Source organism: Adiantum capillus-veneris, chromosome 25 (genome assembly GCF_014529385.1).
Source record: "Adiantum capillus-veneris isolate H3 chromosome 25, ASM1452938v2, whole genome shotgun sequence".
In the NCBI taxonomy this organism is placed as follows: Eukaryota; Viridiplantae; Streptophyta; class Polypodiopsida; order Polypodiales; family Pteridaceae; genus Adiantum; species Adiantum capillus-veneris.
This window is the reverse complement of record NC_140955.1, coordinates 1,041,744-1,060,353: the sequence shown is the minus strand read 5'-3', so window position 1 is coordinate 1,060,353 and position 18,610 is coordinate 1,041,744. Positions and strand designations below refer to the sequence as shown.

Genomic DNA, 18,610 nt, shown 5'->3' with positions numbered 1-18,610 from the left:
TTAGTAAAAAGGTATCAAAAACTATCCCAATTGCATCATTAAATGTATCCAAAGTCGGACTGCAGCAAGCTAAACCTCTTTAAGCCAAGATAGAATTCTCACTTGCATCCATATAGTCAAGACAACAGATATGTTAGACTTGGCTACGTATGGTAGGCTTCAAGGAATCTATCAGTTGTTATCCATGTCAAACTTAAAAAGTTTTAGACTAGCTACTGTCCTGCATATTTAAAGTCTCCATCATGTTTTTTTAGCTAGAGTACACATACAATTAGCTTCTTATTATATCATATCTATTAATTTCTTTAAAAAAAGTTGACTAATCAATTTTATTGTAAGTAAAAAGCTTGCAAGCAAAGCTTTAGTTAAGTAATATCATCCTTAAAATGTATTCCGATGTCAAGCCCTTCAAAGCCAGAAACACCTAGGATTATCTTTTGACCAAGCAAGCCCTATCTTGAGACTCGGTAAAAACCAGAAGAGTGTAATGCAAATCACTAATCCCAACAAATCATAATAGGCACGTTTATCCAACAGCATAAACTTAAGTATCAGAAAGGAAATAATCATCAGTAGCAATTGGGTTAAATCTCCAAGTTTTCCAAGCATAGTTTTATCAAACCTGGACCAGAGCAGAGCCTGGCATTTCAGAAGGTTCCATTAATTCAAAGCAAAAAAACCAAAATTTATTTTCTGTTTAGCTTCATCACTAGATGTAAGTGAAGAACCAGATCTATGCCAGATAACCAAGCATTAGGTAAAGTTTAGAAGCTTTGTAAGTCACAACATAATTCTCCCAATACCATACCAAACTAAGGTAGCAAAGCACAAAAGAACCCAATCATTATCCATTTGTAAAGATTAGTTTTTCCAAACCAGATCAGTATAATGGAAAACCAGATCCAGCTAACATCCAATCACACCCAATATTAAGCCGAAGATATAAAGTCTGTGTAAAACCAGTTAGACCAGGCCAGATCTCCATTTTTTTGCAATTTTGAATGTAACTAAAACTATCAAAATATGGCAGCATTCCAGTAACCAGAAAACCCATGCATAACCAGCATCACCACCGGCATTCAGCCCTTATACTCGCCATTTGATTTAAAATAACCAAAATAGTATTTGATGTCATATTCTAGCTCAGTAGCAGAGGATTAAGTGAGTATGCAGTCAGTACCAGGCAAGAAGCCAAACAACATCCTATGCTGATATAAAAAAACTGTATCAGAATATGGCAGCATAGCCAGTATACCATATTCCAATAACAATTTGATGCTATTTTTATGTCAAGCAACCAAAAAAGCTAGAGTGAGTGTATGTAATCAGTACCAGAACAAACCCCTAATGATGTGTATTTATTAGTGCCGAGGTTTTATCAAGCCTTTTGCTTTCAACTAAGGAAAGTCTGTGTATAACCAGTTAGACCAGGCCAGATCATCAAGTATAAACTCCCCCTTTTTTTGCAATTTTGAATGTAACATAACCAACTGCAACCATCAGAAAATGGCAGCATAACTAGTATCCCACCTTCCAGTAACCAAAAAATGCATGCATAACCAGCACCCCCACCAGGCATTCAGCCTTTATACTCACCATCAGTGTCAAAAAAACCAAAATAATAACAATATGCATTTAAGATTTGATGTCATATTCTAGCTTAGTACGTATGCAGTCAGTACCAATCAAGAAGCCAAAGAAAAACCCTTTGCTAATGTGAAAAAACATTATTCGGTTCCTCGAAAAAATCCCAAAAGACCAGTTCTTCCAAAAGCTTTTTTTTATAAAAAAACTTGTTTTATAATCAGATAACAGAGCATGGTTTTGAAGCTATGAAATTAAAGAAACCTGTGAGCAGTCGCCATTCCAAGTATTTCTCCAAGCAGCCAAGGGAAACCAAGCCTAAGTGAAGGGAAGAACCCCTCACCTTTTATAATGGAGGAGGCAGTGAAGCCCTCCGAAAGATGCTCATTTGTGGTGGTGTCGTGGCCGCCTAGCGTCGATGAGTGTAAGAGGTAATCCAGGTAAGATTCAATCAATGAGAGGGAGGCAAAGAAACCAAGGCAGGCAACCTTTCATTATGCGAGGTTATCAGAGCGTGGTCGTGATGCAATATGAGTGCCGCGACAGCGTGATGAAAACCAAGTAGAATCAATCAACTCGAAAGCCGCCCAAGTTCTTAAGAGGCCAAAGAATAGGTTTTAGCTAGAAACGGGTAAGAGATAGATTAGGGGGTAGTACCCATAGGGTAGCCCAAAACAAGATGCTGGGAAGGTTTTAAATTTATGGTAAATAGCTCTAATTTCAACCAATGTGATCCACATAAAAAAGCTAGCAGTTGTACAGTACAAGGTAATCTCTCATAAGGCAACAACTCATTTTATCCACTCGAGCTCATAAAATTGGATGATACAGTGATTCATAGTATAGTCAACAACTCCCTCCAGATGAGGTGCTAGAGCAACCACAGCCCTAAGGCAGTAATTTAATATGTAAAGCATAAGGTAAAAATCCCCTAAGGCCACAACTCAAAAATAGTTTGAGTGCAACAGATTGGAAGTCATATATTGTGGCCAGAAATAGTGATCCAGAACATTATCTGAGCCCCATAGATGCTATCCACGTCAGATGCTGTGATCAAGTGTGTGTGTGTGTGTGAGTGAGTGTGTGTGTGTGTGTGTGTGTGTGTGTGTGTGTGTGTGTGTGTGTGTGTGTGTAGCTGTGGTCACCTGCTGTGACAAAGTGTGTGTGTGTGTGTGTGTGTGTGTGTGTGTGTGTGTGTATGCAGGCGCAAAAAAAAAAAAGAGGGCTTGTACCATGATGCATTATGTAAAAACGTCCATAGGTCATTATACAAAAAATATGGGAAAAACCCTACAGCATATACAACAATATCAGGGGGCAAAATGCCCATACAACCACAAGATATACAAAACCATGATACAATGAGTGAAGAATGACATGAAGTCCATAACTGTCCGTTGACTTAGTGAAACCTGCATGAATCTGTCAAATGTTTTGTTGAAACTGTTTTGTCCAGCCCTCCCTGCCACAATGACCTCAAGTACCATACCATACATGTAACATCATTCTGTAGTATTTTATATGTTCCAACAGACTGAAAAGCCCCTGCGTTGTCCTCAAGCATGTCCTTCATCTATCTCACCAAATCTCTATGCTATTCCCCAAATAAGATGCAGCCTTCCTGCACAGCCTCACTGACAAGGACGGGGGATGGATCAAATAATCCTCCACGATAAAGACCTAAGGAAGGTACCAAAAAGTAACTGCCTGTGAAAATACCAGTACTCTTACCACTGTGAGAAAAACTCAAATCCTATGAAGCTATGTACCTCCATCAGATTCTGTTCATCAGTGCCTCTATAAGCAACAACTCTATCCTAGGGCGGTCATCCATCGTTTCGAATCTTGACTGTATTATTGGTGGCCCCTCTGAACCAATAAATACAGGGTCCCATTTCTCTAAACACTGCATAAAGAACACATCCACCCTAAGAGGCAGACTCTAGAATTTTAGAGTTTATGTTTCTCAGATGCTATACAAGTGCACAAGTCCCAGATCATTCATTTGAGCATGAATACATAAAGTGCAATATATAGTCTGTAGAATGGGTCCATGGATTCTTGTTTGACCGTTCTATGAAAATAGTCGTTATGGATCTTGAGTAACTGTGTACCGAGTTCTGGCCTCTTCTTTGACCGTTACACCGGGTCTATGGTAAGGATCCATGGACTCTTGTCTGCCGACCGCACAGAAAAATCATTATAGCATCGTTGCACTGGGTCCATCTGCTCAAAGCAAGTCTTCAGGAGAGTCTTACCAATTCCAAATTTCATCAACTCCAAGCGGGTCATAAAGATTCCAAACTTCCATCAGGTCCAACCAAGTTCAAATAAGTCAAGCAGGTCAAAACAGATACCAACCACATCCTACAAGTTCAATCAATATCAAACAAGCTCAGTCAACAGCCAAACAAGTTTTGAACAGGTCCTAACAAGTTCAAACAAATTGCAAACAGTAATTTCAAACAAAGTATCCTTATTTACAAACAAAAGATATGAAGACGAGTTCAAGCACATGAGTTCCATATGCCCACAATAACTCCAAAGCCCACCTTTGGGGGGACCAGCAATTGGTTTTCGAAGCCCAAAAACTATAAGAATCAAGAGGCTGGAGTTAAGTGCACATTTCAAGTGGCCGGTTGTTGATGCTCTGCCTCTACCACCACCATGGGAAGTGGAAGCCCTTGCACCTCTACCTCTTGTAGTTGTAGCCGATGTAACTGCATGGATGACGACCTTCTTGCGTGATCATGCGAGAAACCCAGCATGAGAGAGGGAGAGCATGGATGATGAGAGAGGGAGAGCATGAGAGAAGTGGCATCAAATGTCTTATGCCCTTATGTCACATGGGCTTCATGTCACAGGAAGGGGGAGCATCCAAAGTTCAAGGGGCCCGCCCCAACACGTAGAATCCAATGTGCCTAAACTGCTTAAATTTGCGCCCCAAAACGGCCCCAAAAGGTGTGCTCGACGGTTCCTAGTCAACAGTCAAAAGCTGCCAACGCTAGAAACAGTCGCATAAAAACTGACCGTACGGAAGGTATAGGACAGGACGGGTCCGGCCGAACGGAACGAAACGTTCCGTACGTCATACGAGAACTACCCTGATCTGACTATGCTACCCTATTGTAGAGTAATGAGTTTTTGTCGAATAGCAATGATCGTTCTAATGATGCCACGGTATGGCCAACAAGCAGTCACAATTTCCTAACTTCATAATGTGAAAGTCCACCTTGCCGCGATAGCCTTGAATAGTCTCAATTTCTCATCCTTTGTTGCAGTCTACCGAAGCATAGTTGGCTTAATTATTTCATATGCAAACCAATGGTGGACAGTCAAAGATTACCAACCCCGTGGTGTTAGACTTTTTAAAGTGTTATATCTCTAAAGATAAGTCTTGGTGTGAGAAATATTTGCCATCGGTAGAGTTTGCTTATAATAACAGTGTTCACACTTCGATGGGGAAAGCACCATTTGAGATTGTTGAGCGTGACACAAAGGTTCTGCCCCTTTTGTGCACCAGGACAAGATATTTCAAGTAGATCAATTTGTACAAGACCTGGAGTCTGCATGTGCGAAGGCTAAGGAGGCTTTGCAGAAGTCTCAAGAACGGCATAAGAAGGCGGCAAATAAGAGTCGATGCAACTTGCAATTGAAGGAAGATGACTGGTGCTTCTTAGGTTTGAGAAGTCATGCCCTACAAAGAAGAAGGGTAAGGAGAGGCTTTTTACAAAAGCTAAGTATGCGATACTATGGACCCTTCCACATTTTAAAAAAGATAAACAATGTATCCTTCAAACTGAAGTTGCAAAATACTTGGAAGATTCACAATGCATTTCAAGTAAGTCTACTGAGACCTTTCAAGGGTGAAGTGCCAAAGGATAGGGAGCCAGGGAAGCAACTAGAGGTAGAAGAAACCAAGGAGATTCTTATATTTGAACATCACCTAGCACACAAGGAAAGGAAAGTGAAGAGTAAGCTAGTCCACAAATATTTGGTCAAGTTCAAGAATTATCCAGTTCTTGATGTAAAGTGGATGAAGGAGGACTTGGCAAATACTCCTCATATATTAGATCTTTACATTGAGGCTTTTGGTTTAGCTACGACTACTCTCAAAGTGCACATCAAATTAACAGGTTGAATTTGGTGTGATGTGTGCTGCATAGGAGGGGAGCCACTCTGCTGCTTTGTCACAAATTGCCCTGAAAGGAATATAGTTAACCGATTTGTCTTTGACATTTTGGTGGTGCTGACTTGCAGACAATACTTTTGCTGAGTGACTTTATGATAAATACTGAAACATTTGACCATGATTTGTGGGGCTATGGTTGGAATTTCTTAGGAAATAAATGATTCGTGCACTCTCACAATTGTCTTGTTTGAGTATGTGCGTAAGAAGAAATGTCTTAAGCATTTTGTCTTATTTCACTTGAAAGGTGATATGAATATGGAAATGGCGCGATTTACTAGATCAAGACATCCATTAGAGATCAGCGCGATCATGATGTGATTGCTAAATAAGCCATAATGATCACGATTCATGTTTGAGATCTCGACAAGAATACCGATGTAAATGTGATTGTGATTGTTATAGTGACTAGTGCCGTTGTGCTTACTGCATGGTTTGAATAGTCAAATGTATGTATGCATAAAGTTAGTCTCTATTGAGTTTATCCACTAAACTCTGTTTTGCAGGCGTAATCGAGGGCAAGTAACCTTCTTTAAGGCGGGGGTATGACACACAATAATGACGTGGCAATCTGATCTGCCGCCGGCCATATCAGCTTGTGGAACGCTGTGCGAACCTTCGCGTGCTTTTTGGGCCATACTATTGGTCTTTCTCCCTCTGTTGTCTCCCCTTTATATAAACCTGGCCGTTCACATTTGGCCGGACACTAGCCATGTATGACCAAGCCTATGGTGTGCCCGGTTACATATCCATGTGGCTGATTGGCCTCCTCAAACCCTATGTGGACTCCACCCCTGAACTCTGCGTACACAATGTGATCTACGCACCTATTTGTGTATGCCATACGTGCTCCATGATTCCAATGCTATAGATGACGTGATAGGGACCTTCACACATTGCAACATTTGAGAGACTCACGCAGAAGCGGACTACTGGGCAGTGTTGATTTACCACATTTGCAGAAATATTTTGAGATTTGTGTTGATGGCTATGGAAGTAATCTGGGTGTTGTCTTAACGCAAGAGAGCCATGTCATAGCATATATGAGAGTCAAATGTCGCAAAAACTAGAGAGGGTTGCACAAATGTATCAAAAGGTGCTCCTAGTTGTTATTTTGCTTTGACTTAGTGGAGGCATTACTTGCTCGAGGCAAATTTTAATGTACACATATCATCAGAGTTTGAGATATTTCTTGTCCCAAAACAAGTTATCTGAAAAACGCATGAGATGTGCAAACATTTTGTCGCAGTCTCATTTTCACATAGTATACTTGAAGGGAAAGAAGAATGTGGTGGAAGATGCGTTGTCTCACAAGCCATAAATATCCATTGTTAAATCGGTGCATCATCATCATAACTATTATGCAACGCGAGAGCACTATGCTACAGACCCAAATCTTGGTGAGATCTTCAATAAGGTACGTAGTGGGGAAAGTTTCAAGGTATTCTCTCAAATAGTGTATTTGATGCAAAAGACCGTGTTGTGTGTGACACGTGATTTGAGGCAAGAGGCGTTGACAGAGGATCACAATCCTCCTTTTGTTGGGCACAAGGGCACCGACACTTAAGGGTGTTGATACTTACCTCTATTGGCCACAACTCAAGAAAAATGTGGAACAATTTGTTTATACTTGGAACAATTTGTTTATACTTTTATCGTATGTCAGAATGTGAAATATGATAGGCACAAAGTGACAAGAATCCTACAGATTTACTGATTGCAAATCGACTATGTGAGAGCATAGAGATGGACTTCATCTTCAATCTTTCCAAGACTCAGACTGAGCATAATGACATTTGGACTATAGTGGATAGATTCAGCTATCAGACTCATTCGTACCATTGAAGATAGTGAAGGTTGATCATTTGGCAAAGCTGTTTGTCTCTCATATTCTTTGGTTGCATGGAATGCTTAAGTCTATTGTTTCAAATAGAGACCCCAAATTTACCGCTTTATTTTGGAGAGAAATGTGTGAGCATGTAGGTACTATTCTCAAATTCTCTTTGTCGTTTAATTTGCAAACCAATGGACACTGAGAGGTTACCAACTCTGTGGTGTTAGATTTTATTAAGTGCTATATCTCTATGGTGTAAAGTGCTATATCTCTAGCTTTTAAAGGCACCATTTGAGATTGTGGGGCGTGACACAAAGGTTCCACCCATTTTGTGCACTAAGGACAAGATATTTCAGGTAGATTAGTTTGTACAAGACCTGGAGTTTGCATGTGCCAAGGCTAAGGAGGCTTTGCAGAAGTCTCAAGAACGGCATAAGAAGGAGGCAGACAAGCATTGATGCAACTTGCAATTGAAGGAAGATGACTGGGTGCTTCTTAGCTTTGAGAAGTCACGCCCTGAAAAGAAGAAGGGTAAGGAGAGGCTTTTACAAAAGATAAATGTTTGATACTATGGGTCCCTCCAGATTTCAAAAGATAAACGATGTATCCTTCATAATGAAATTTCAAAATACTCGGATAATTCTTGATGCATTTCATGTAGATAATTGAGACCTTTCAGGGGAGAAGTGCCATAGGACACGGAGACGGGGAAGCAACCAGAGGTAGAAGAAACCGGGGAGATCCTTATACATGAACAGGTCCTAGGACACCAGGAGAGGGAAGTAAAGAGTAAGCTAGTTTGGAAATATTTAATCAAGTAACAAGTTTAGCAATTATCCAGTTCTTGATGTAAGTGGATGGAGGAGGAGGAGGACTTACAGATACTCCTCAAACATGAAGCTTTACCTTGAGCTTTTTGTGAAAGTGCACGTCAAATTAGTAGGTTGACGATGCGTGCTACACAAGAGGGGAGGCACTCCACTCCTTTGTCACAAATTGCCCAAAAAGGAGATGATTCGTGTACTCTTATAATTCTCTCTTTGTTTGATTATGTGTCAGATGAAATTTCTTCAACATTTTGTCTTGGTTCACGTGAGAGGTGATATGAATCTGGAAGTAATGAGATTTAGTAGACCAATAATGTGCAGCAAAAGTGATTTATGGTGATAACTCAAGATGAGTACTCAGTGCATACTCAAGGTTCCTTTTGCTTCATGAGAAGGATGTGCAATAGACTAGAGAGAGAAGAGGGAATGATACTGTGAGCAAAGGTTCTGTGAGAGAGAGAGAGAGAGAGAGAGAGAGAGAGAGAGAGAGGAGAAGAAGAAGAAGAAGAACACCAGATGGGGTCCCAAACCCCCCTCCAAGGCCCCCCTCTCTAGCAATAGAGAGGTATTTGCTTTAGATTGCACAAATGCTGATACAATGGATCTAGATGTTGAGAATGCTGATGGGATCTTGAAGTACATGCTTGGATCTACAAAGCTAAGTGTTGTAAAGTGAAAACGCTAGTGCTGAGGATTGGGATCTGCAACTAAGGGAGAGGCCATGGCTGAAATCTGCAATCAATGGTGATTGAGGGCTGAATGCTGAAAACGCTGATGCCATGAGGTTGAAATTTGCAATTGCTATGCTGTTGATGCAAAAATGCTAATGGACTAAGTACTTGAGGCTTAAAAATATTGATGCTTGATGGTACTCATGGCGTGCTAATGGATCTGCGACTGGGGGCTTAAAAATGCTGGTTGGTTGATGTAGAAGATGCATGCCACTCTTCAAAAAACAGATTAGAGATCGACACACCCAAGTGGTTTTGGGTTACATGCGATCACAAGAAGCAAAAAAATAATAATATTGTGGTTCTTTCCTTGAGTGATGATACCGAACACTACCAAAGAGCTCAGATACCAATGTGATGTGCAGCGGAAGTGAATGATGGTGTATGGGCAGGATGAGCTATCACTGATGCTCAAGTTCCTTTTAGTGACGGGAAGGGAGAACCTTCCTTGACTTAATGAGAGAATGTGCAATGATTCTGCAACGAGCGTGGAATGCAAACTGTGAGTGAGAATGCAAGAGAGTGCTAGAGAGAGAGAGAGAGAGAAAAGAGACGACTCCGGATGGGGTCCCAAAACCCCCTCCAAGGGCCCCCCTCTCTATTGCTTGCTTTAGATTGCACAAAGGTCTGGTACAATGCTTCCAAATGTTGTGGTAATTGACGAGGATGATGTCAATGACGATGACCACGACGGCAATGATGTAGACGAAAACGACGGCGAAGACTGGGGGCTGAAAATGAAAAACGCTAGGGCTGAAGCTGGCTGAAATCTAAGCGTTGTCCTAGGGCTGAATTCTGCAATTGTGCCGGCGACGATGGTGTTGACGGCGATGACGAGGCTATGCTGAAAACTGATGGGCTGAAATCTGAAATTATGGCTCAGGATTTGGAAACGCTGGCTGAACTGAAGGGGCTTGGGGAATCGGGCGAGGTGGCAGGTACAGAAGGTGTGTACTGCAAGGCCGGAGGCTAATTTGCTGGGCAAAAACGCCAAGGGCTGAAAACGCTGATGTTGCTGCTGAAAAACGCCAAGGCTTGCTTGAGAAAACGCTTGAGAGCATGCGGGAAGGCCTATGCTTTGTCTATCTTCTGCCTTCTCCATGTGCCCGTGGCCCTGCTTATGTACTCCCCACAAACTAGGTCAAGCAGTTCCTTGACAGCCCCCACGATTGCATTAATTAAAAAGACACTTAATAAAAATGACCTTTTAAGAGGTGGTTCATATGCAGTGCAAATTGTAGTGGTAAAAAATGTTCATGCTAGGTGTGCAAGAGGGTATACAGCTACTCTAAGTGCTTGGACATGCACGGCCTGTGTACAGGCTCACAAGGCTGCCAGAACACTTCCTAGGCTTCCTAAACCAGAGAAGTAGGAACATCTTGTCCACATGCACATAGGGTTAGATCATAGATGTTGTCACAAGGCGGGCACCACGTGTCGATAGAAAAGAACAAACTAAACAAACTTTTAGCACTTCAATAACAACTGAATTGAGAGAGAGAGAGAGAGAGAGAGAGACGACACGCGACACGGAGTGGCGGAATTCCACTCCAAAGAGTGTTGGCCCCAAACCTTGGCGCCCCTTTCGGTATTTCTTTATATTGCATCAACATAGTACAAGCCGGTACTTCAAACTCTGCACCTTCTCCAGGAAGCATGCCAGAGAATGAGCCCTAACCTCATATTTAAAGGCCCTAGGTCCCAAAAGCAATTTACAGTAAAAAGCCTTCAAACTCAAAAGCATCTGGTCTAAAAGCAAAGTAAAAAAGCTGCCAACGTAAATCACGGAATTCCATACAACAGTCAACGAAAAACGCGGAAATCCGTATAATCTGCCACGTCTCATGTCAACGCAATTTCCGGAATTCCCGTACAACTGCCACGTCATCACCTGCTCCGCTAGCCTTTCCTGTGTGTGTGTGGGTCCTGCTTTATTTTAATCCTTTATGTCACTTGGGGCCCCATCGGACGGGTCCCCATAAGTTGGTAGGACTTCTTCTTTTGTTACTTGTTCTTCTTAGGGTTTAGGCCCCTCGGCCGACATCTGCAAGTTGGCTCCCTTCTTCAAAGCTTTGACACGTCAGCAGTTTGTGACATCTCCCCTTCTTGAAAGAGAGTAATCGTCCGCGATTACAACTTATCTGCAAAACAACTCAAGTTAGCTCAAAAATTTCCGAGGGACAGTCAGTTTGCTCTTTTTGTTAAGGAGTTAGCTTCTCCTTTCGGCTCTTTTTTTGGGTGTCTTGATGCACTAAAATTACATACCTAGGCAATCTCATCCAATTAGGAATATTCAGTAGTTGGCACATCACAATGCAACACAAAAGCTTACATATGCATGTTACAAGACACAACAAACAGCGCCACTGAGCACTCCCCCGAGACAAACGGTCTGCGGTATGAAGCTACTGAACGACTACCTCGTCACTCCCCCCGCAAATAACCTAAAGAGGTCCGGGCCATGAGCTCAGAAGACTATACAACCAAACACTCCCCAGACCGTAGTCTGTGTCGCTTGGAGGTTCAAGCATACAACCAAACGCTCCCCAAGCAGGCATGTGTCGTTCCGAGGTTGAAACAATACCAAAACAATATTTCTCACTTCTCCACCCGGGAATAAAATCACCAATCATTGAAACCAATATTAAAACCAGAGTCAAACAATTCAAATCGGCACCAAGACAGATTCAAAACAGATACCATCCATTTCAAACAAATTCCAAACATGATCACCAAACAAAATCTCAAACCGGTTTCAAACTTAAAAAAGCAATCTCGACATCAATCGAGCTCGAAAAGTCGACTAACTTTCCATCCTGAAACCTGGACCAAAAAAATTAGGGTTAGGTTCATTCCATAGGGTCGTAGCCGAGCACAACATGGTCCATCAGCTCTTGTTTCTTTGGTGGCGATGCTAGTCCCAAGATAGCAATCGCACTAAACCTCCAAGGTCATCTACTCGTGAAGAGACATCTACTGGGAGATGTCGAAAAATTTCAAGTTATACTCTGCTAGAGTTTCCATGGCAAGCATTTCAGAATACCCCACTCTACCAGAAGTTGCACTCTGAAGGAAGATGTCAGAAACCATATAACTTCGGACAAAAATTTTCTTGAAAGCTTGCCAAGTCTTTAGTGTCCTACTTGGTAGCTATAGACATCGACATCTACATGGCACTGCTTTTGAGAAAAACAGTGACTCAAAACATATCTTGGATCCTTCTCTTGCAAGTGATTTTTATGACTTATACCCTGTAAGACATGAGCGGTGAAGACGGGAGCGTGCCCGATGCGCGATGTAGTAAGGGTGAGAGTGGCTAGTAAGTCCGAGGTCAGAGCACAAAGCCAAAATTTCCAATGAACTTTGGAAGTGTGATCTTGCTCTGTCTACTCTTTGATAGGACCGGTATGCTTTCAGAAAAGCACACGCATGATGCTCTGATACCACTATCACAAGGCGCGCACTACGTGCCAAAAGAAAAGAATAGACTGAACAGACTTTTAGCACTTCAATAACAACTGAATTGAGAGAGATAGAGAGAGAGAGAGAGAGACGACAGGCGACACAGAGTGGCGGAATTCCACTCCAAAGAGTGTTGGCCCCAAACCTTGGCGCCCCTTTCAGTATTTCTTTATATTGCATCAACACAGTACAAGCCTGTACTCCAGACTCTGCACCTTCTCCAGGAAGCATGCCAAAGAATGAGCCCTAACCTCATATTTAAAGGCCCTAGGCCCCAAAAGCAGTTTACAGTAAAAAGCCTTCAAACTCAAAAGCATCTAGTCCAAAAGCAAAGCCAAAAAGCTGTCAGCGTAAATCACGAAATTTCGTACAGCATTCAACACAGAACGTGGAAATCCGTATAGTCTGCCACATCATCATGTCAGCACAATTTCCGGAATTCCCGTACAGCTGCCACGTCATCAGCTGCTCTGCCAGCCTTTCCTGTGTGTGTGTGTGGGTCCTGCTTTATTTTAATCCTTTATGTCACTTGGGGCCCCATCAGACGGGGTCCCCATAAGTTGGTAGGACTTCTTCTTCTGTTACTTGTTCTTCTTAGGGTTTAGGCCCCTTGGCCGACATCTGCAAGTTGGCTCCCTTCTTCACGGCTTCGACACGTCAGCAGTTTGTGACAGATGTGCACGTGACAATTCCGAGCTTTCTAAAGATGCTACCATTCAAGCATGTAAAGAGTTTCTTCGTGCTGATCACCCCGACTACGCGAGGAACAAAGAGCTTTAAGTAATCTTCAAGTATTACTTTCTGGTTAGAGATGCTAACGAATCTAAGTGAAGATGTGATGTACCCACGACGTTCCCACATTGTGATGGCCTCTACTGCCGGATTCACACTATACCATGTGGGTTTCATCGGATTCTATATACATCACTACAATTGAGGGGCCAAAGGTTTCGAGCCTAGGTGCAATCCGTGCAACCGAGCTTTAAATGTGAATCGAGTTTTGTAGCTCCTATGTTGGCCTGGGTCATCAACATACGTGTTGGCCCTTTGGATGTGAATGAGGATACGCAAGAAATGCATTCAAAACCGAAGAGGAAATCTCTTGGCAATGCGGTGGATCACACACTAAAGAAGAACAAGAAAAACATGGGAACAGTGGTAAAAGACACTGCACAGTCACTGCTCCATTTGCCAGTATCAGAGTCAGACTAGGGTGGTGCACCTTCCACAACGTTCCCTTTCTACTTCCACCCCTAGTTCTACTCGGCCGTTGATCTGCTATGCTATTTCCGAACACCCTCTTCATGTCCCATCTGAGGCTTCTCCTTGACATGCTCCTCTCCCTACTTCTCTTTACCACTACCACAGTGACTCTCCCTCACCCCACTTGCAATTACCTCTTCTCCCATACCTATCTCAGCTTCAGCCACTATGCATGCTACTAGCACACTAGTTGTGCCACTTGCAAGCCCTATACCACCAGACACCTCTGTTGGATCTTCCGCGATGGCACTCTACCTCACTATTTCGGCACTCTGAGGAGATACTGCAAGAGTCAAAGAATACTCTCACTACCATTGAGCTAGGAGCATAGCGATTGGCTGCTTCTCAACAGCACCACTCAGGCACATACGCGGCCATGGAGGGGTCTCTGCATGTCGCAGAGAATGCAATCGCGGACAAAGATGCTATCATTTTTGCATTCTGACAAGCCTTAAAGGTAAAATCTCAAATCATCAATGACCTCAAAGCTGAAGTGCAAGGATTTCGAGAGATACTACTAGACGGAGATATGGGGGCTCAGGCTCTTGTTGCTATGGAGTATGGCTAGACTGGTCCAATGGGACACGTACAGACTCCTATAGGGTATGCACAGCCAAGTCCTTCTACACACTTCATGGAACCTTCTACACAGTTCATGGGAGGTGCACAGCCTCAGCATTTCCCATACTATTCTCTGAGCTTTCAATAGCCGACCCACATGACACACATGCAGCCGACATAGAGAGTTCCTTGCGACGGCTTTGCTAGTGCACGCGTCACCATGGCTGTGTCAGTCGACAGCCTTAGAATACTTCAGGACAAGTGCTTCCATCTGTTGAGGGACAGGTGGTTGCTCCTTTCACAGAGAGCCAGTTTTTGGAGAGCAAAGTGCAACAGCCTATAGTCCAACAACGGGCTCCCACCATCGATCTCATGGCTCCACCTCCAGAGGCTGACACCTTGGGTGCGGTAGTGGCGATGACTCTTTCTCTTGGGTAACAAGATCGGTATGTTCACCTTAGCCTCTCCATTTAAAATAAGCACTTCCTTCTTTTCAACGATCGGTATGCTCACCTTAGCCTCTCTATTGTACATATGCAATTCCTTCTTTTCAACTATTTCCGTGCACTAGTGGTTTCTTTTTGCAGTTCCAGTGTCTTCTTGTAGTTTCAGTGTTTCTCTCACCCAAACGGCGAATGGTCTTGTGGCGGGCAATTTGTAGTAGGGCTACAGTGTCACTGACATGCGACAAGCAGTTAGTTACAATTGGGTTGGAGTTCACATTGGACGGACTCTCGCCTAGTCAGTGACACGTGGACGGATACGAGTGGTGGTTGACACCGTGGAAAGGTCACCACAACCACAGTTTGGGGATAGACTTAGTTGAACTGAGATATTTTGTTAGCCGTCGATGGCTCTTTATGATTGTATATATTTGTAGTTGGTTCTGGTCGTCGATATCATCGTCCTCCACTTTATATGGTCTAGCATCTTGAGACTTGAGTATTGAGTCCAGCACCGCACATCTGCACATTGAAGCCTCGACACCCCCGTTGTACCTTTGAGTCCTGGGCTTGGGGCTGAGTGTGCTGCCGGCCAGAGTGTATGGTTCTATGAGTTTGTCGAGTTCCAGTGAGTTCTGAGTCAGTTGTTGTGCTTTGAGTTGTTGTTCCATTGCTGCGTAATATTCTCTTTCTGTTGGAGTGAGGTTTCTCACATACTGCACTGAGGAGCACCCCTTGTAGAGAACACATCACACTTTTCTTGCTACTCTCTCTCTCTCTCTCTCTCTCTCTCTCTCTCTCTCTCTCTCTCTCTCTCTCTCTCTGGATAGTTTCCCATGACGTTAAAAATTCTCTTCTTCTTCTTCTTCTCTCATGAAATAAAAGAAACGTTGTGTACGTACTAAGCGCTCATCCTGAGCTATCACTATCAATCACTTCCGCTACACCTAACACTACAACAATCACTGAGCTGAACCAAAACACCAAACGCTTGAACTTGAAAGAGAGAACATCACAGAGTAGACGAGACACACGGTGGCAAAGTTCCACTCTTAGAAGCATTGGCCCAAAAGTCAAGCACTCTTTTTGGTACTAGATTCTGTCACAAACTGCTGACGTGTCAAGCCACTGAAGAACGGAGCCAACTTGCAAATCCCGACCGAGGGGCCTAAACCCTAAGTGAAGAAGCAGAAGCAACAGATCTACGGAATTCCGCAATTCACATTGGCTTGCTGACGTGGCAGATTGTACAGCTTTTCGCAATTCACGTTGGCTTGTTCACGTGGCAGATTGTACGGATTTCTGTAAATTGCATTGGCTGCTTTTAGGGCTAGATGTTTTTTGGACCAATTGCTTTTGAGTTTAAGGCTTTTCATGTAAACTGCTTTTGGGCCTAGGGCCTTTAAATATGAGGCTAGGGCTCATTCTTTGGCACTCTTCTGGGAGAAGGTGCAGAGAGTGGGGTACCAGCTTGTACTGTGTTGATGCAATATAAAGAAATACCGAAAGGGGCTCCAAGGTTTGGGGCCAATACTCTCTGGGGTAAAATTCCGCCCCTCCATGTCGCGTGTCCCCTCTCTCCTTCAGTTCAGTTGTTATTGATGTGCTAAAAGTCTATTCAGTCTGTTCTTTTCCGTTGGCACGTGGTGCCCGTCTTGTGACAGATTCATAGATCACTGAAAACAACCACTAAAGGGTCACGTTTGTGACTCCATAACCATGCACTAATTCCTAGACTAACCCTCAAGGCATCCTTATAAAGGCTCTTGCCAAAAAGAAACATTGCTAAAAACAATGAAGCCCCCAAAAGCTTTGTAAAGCCAAAACTCGTAGCCCGAAAGTCGTGTAAGTTGATTGCTTTCATAACTCATGCTTATAAGCATGTGACCCCAGTTATGTCAGTAGCCCGTAAATTGCGCCATGATTTGCGACGTGATTTGTGGCACAAATCACAAGTTACCATGTCATCACGTTGGTCTGCATGCTTTCCCCTCTGTTTGAGCCAGGTTGTATTGCCACATTATCGCTATGTGAGACCAACAATGGACGGCTTACCACAGTGTAGAAGCTAAAAGCACAGTTAACCGGAACGGGAACGGGAACGGGGAACGGGAACGGGAACGGGAGGGTGCGGAACGGGACGAGAACGGGAGGGAGGAGGGGGGCCGGAATGGGGACAGGAACGGGGCCGGAACGGTAGACAAAAGAAACTATATATATTATATGTATTATAGGCTCATATGTTAGTGAGAAACTATAAGCTAAGCTTTCAAATTCGACCATCCTAATTAGAGCCATATTTAGACATGTTTTACGATGACGGAGCTTGAAACAAGGATGGAGTTTCACGAGAGAGAGAGAGAGAGAGAGAGAGAGAGAGAGAGAGAGAGAGAGAGAGAGAGAAGAAGAAGAAGAAGAAGAGTTTTAACGTCGTAGAAAACTATCCCAAGAGACCTTAAAGATCTAGCCGACGAGGGAAGGGGGGGGGGGGGGGGGGGGGGGGGGGAGATGGAGCTTGAGACACGAGAGGGAGGAATAGAGCTTGAGAAAGAGAGGTAGAAGCCACATTTGTTCTTTAAGGGTGTTGTGCTTTCCGCCAAAAAAGAACAGGTAGAAGCTAGAGCTCCATGTCCAAGCTTAAAGCTTTAGCAAGGAGAGTAGCTCAATACAGATGTTAAGAGCTTGAGGAGGTGAGACGAGCCCCCAAACAGCTCCAAATCAGCCCTCCAAATAGCCCCCAGATCTGCCCCCAAAGTCCAAACATGCCCCATATGGCTAGTTAAAAAAATGTTGACTTTTTTGGTTGATCGTTCCGGATTCCTATTCCACCTTCCGGGTGCCTTTCCGCCCCGTCCCCCGCCCCCCCCCTCCGGTTACACCCCGTTCTAGAACGACGTTCCGTTCCCAACTCCGTTTCGGGAGCCAGACCCATCCAGAACATCGTTTCGGAACGTTTAGGGTCCGTTCCGCCCATTCCCTGTTACTATGCCTAAAAGGCTTAGGAGTCACAGCATACGGTTGGTATTGATAAGCACTCCGAAGTGAATAACGGATTCTCGACGCCATGACTGAACTATAGACTTGTGGCAAGCGCGCTTTCACCACCGTTCTTGAATTCTTTCTTGCCCTTTCTCGGCTCCAAATTGTCATTCTTCCATTCTCATATCAAGTGATTTTGTTTTTACCAAAACTTGTTCCAAAGGTGTAAGAGTCATCGCTAGAGTCGTTGACTCGTTAGAAGGAGTCTCCGTATCTAAACGACCTGATTTCTTGTGATGTTTTCTTAACTTTTGTTTAAGGTACTTTTGTTTGCTCGAATTCTGTCTTTCTCTCACTCAAATTGGAACTAGAAGTAGAAGGAGGCGGAGGAGAAGAAGGAGAAAAAGAAAGAGAAGTAGAAGGAGAACCAGAGTCCTCCTCAAGGTGAACATGTAAGCAGTGTTTGCTTTTAGACCCTTTCTCTACCAAATTCTTGAGAGTTGACTGTCCGCCAAGAAAACCAAGGAAAGACTTGGACTTCCATCCCTTGCGAGGGCTGCTCCTTCACATATTTTGGATACTTAGGATCCTTCAAATACTTCATGGGTCGCTTTCCGCAAGTGCTAACTTACAATTTCCATTGAAAAATCTCCAAGTTGTGGATCCTCGATCAAGGATTTTTCGACTGATCATCCAACTCCTCATCAACCGATTGCGGTTGTTGAAATCTCCATTGC

At 43.4% G+C, this 18,610-nt stretch overlaps 1 protein-coding gene across 3 annotated transcripts in view; it reads right to left on the bottom strand.

Moving 5' to 3' along the window:
- LOC147424310 (NAD(P)-binding Rossmann-fold superfamily protein) overlaps nt 1–18,610 on the bottom strand; it is an 89,552-nt gene that overhangs the window by 67,369 nt on the left and 3,573 nt on the right. The window lies entirely within an intron of this gene.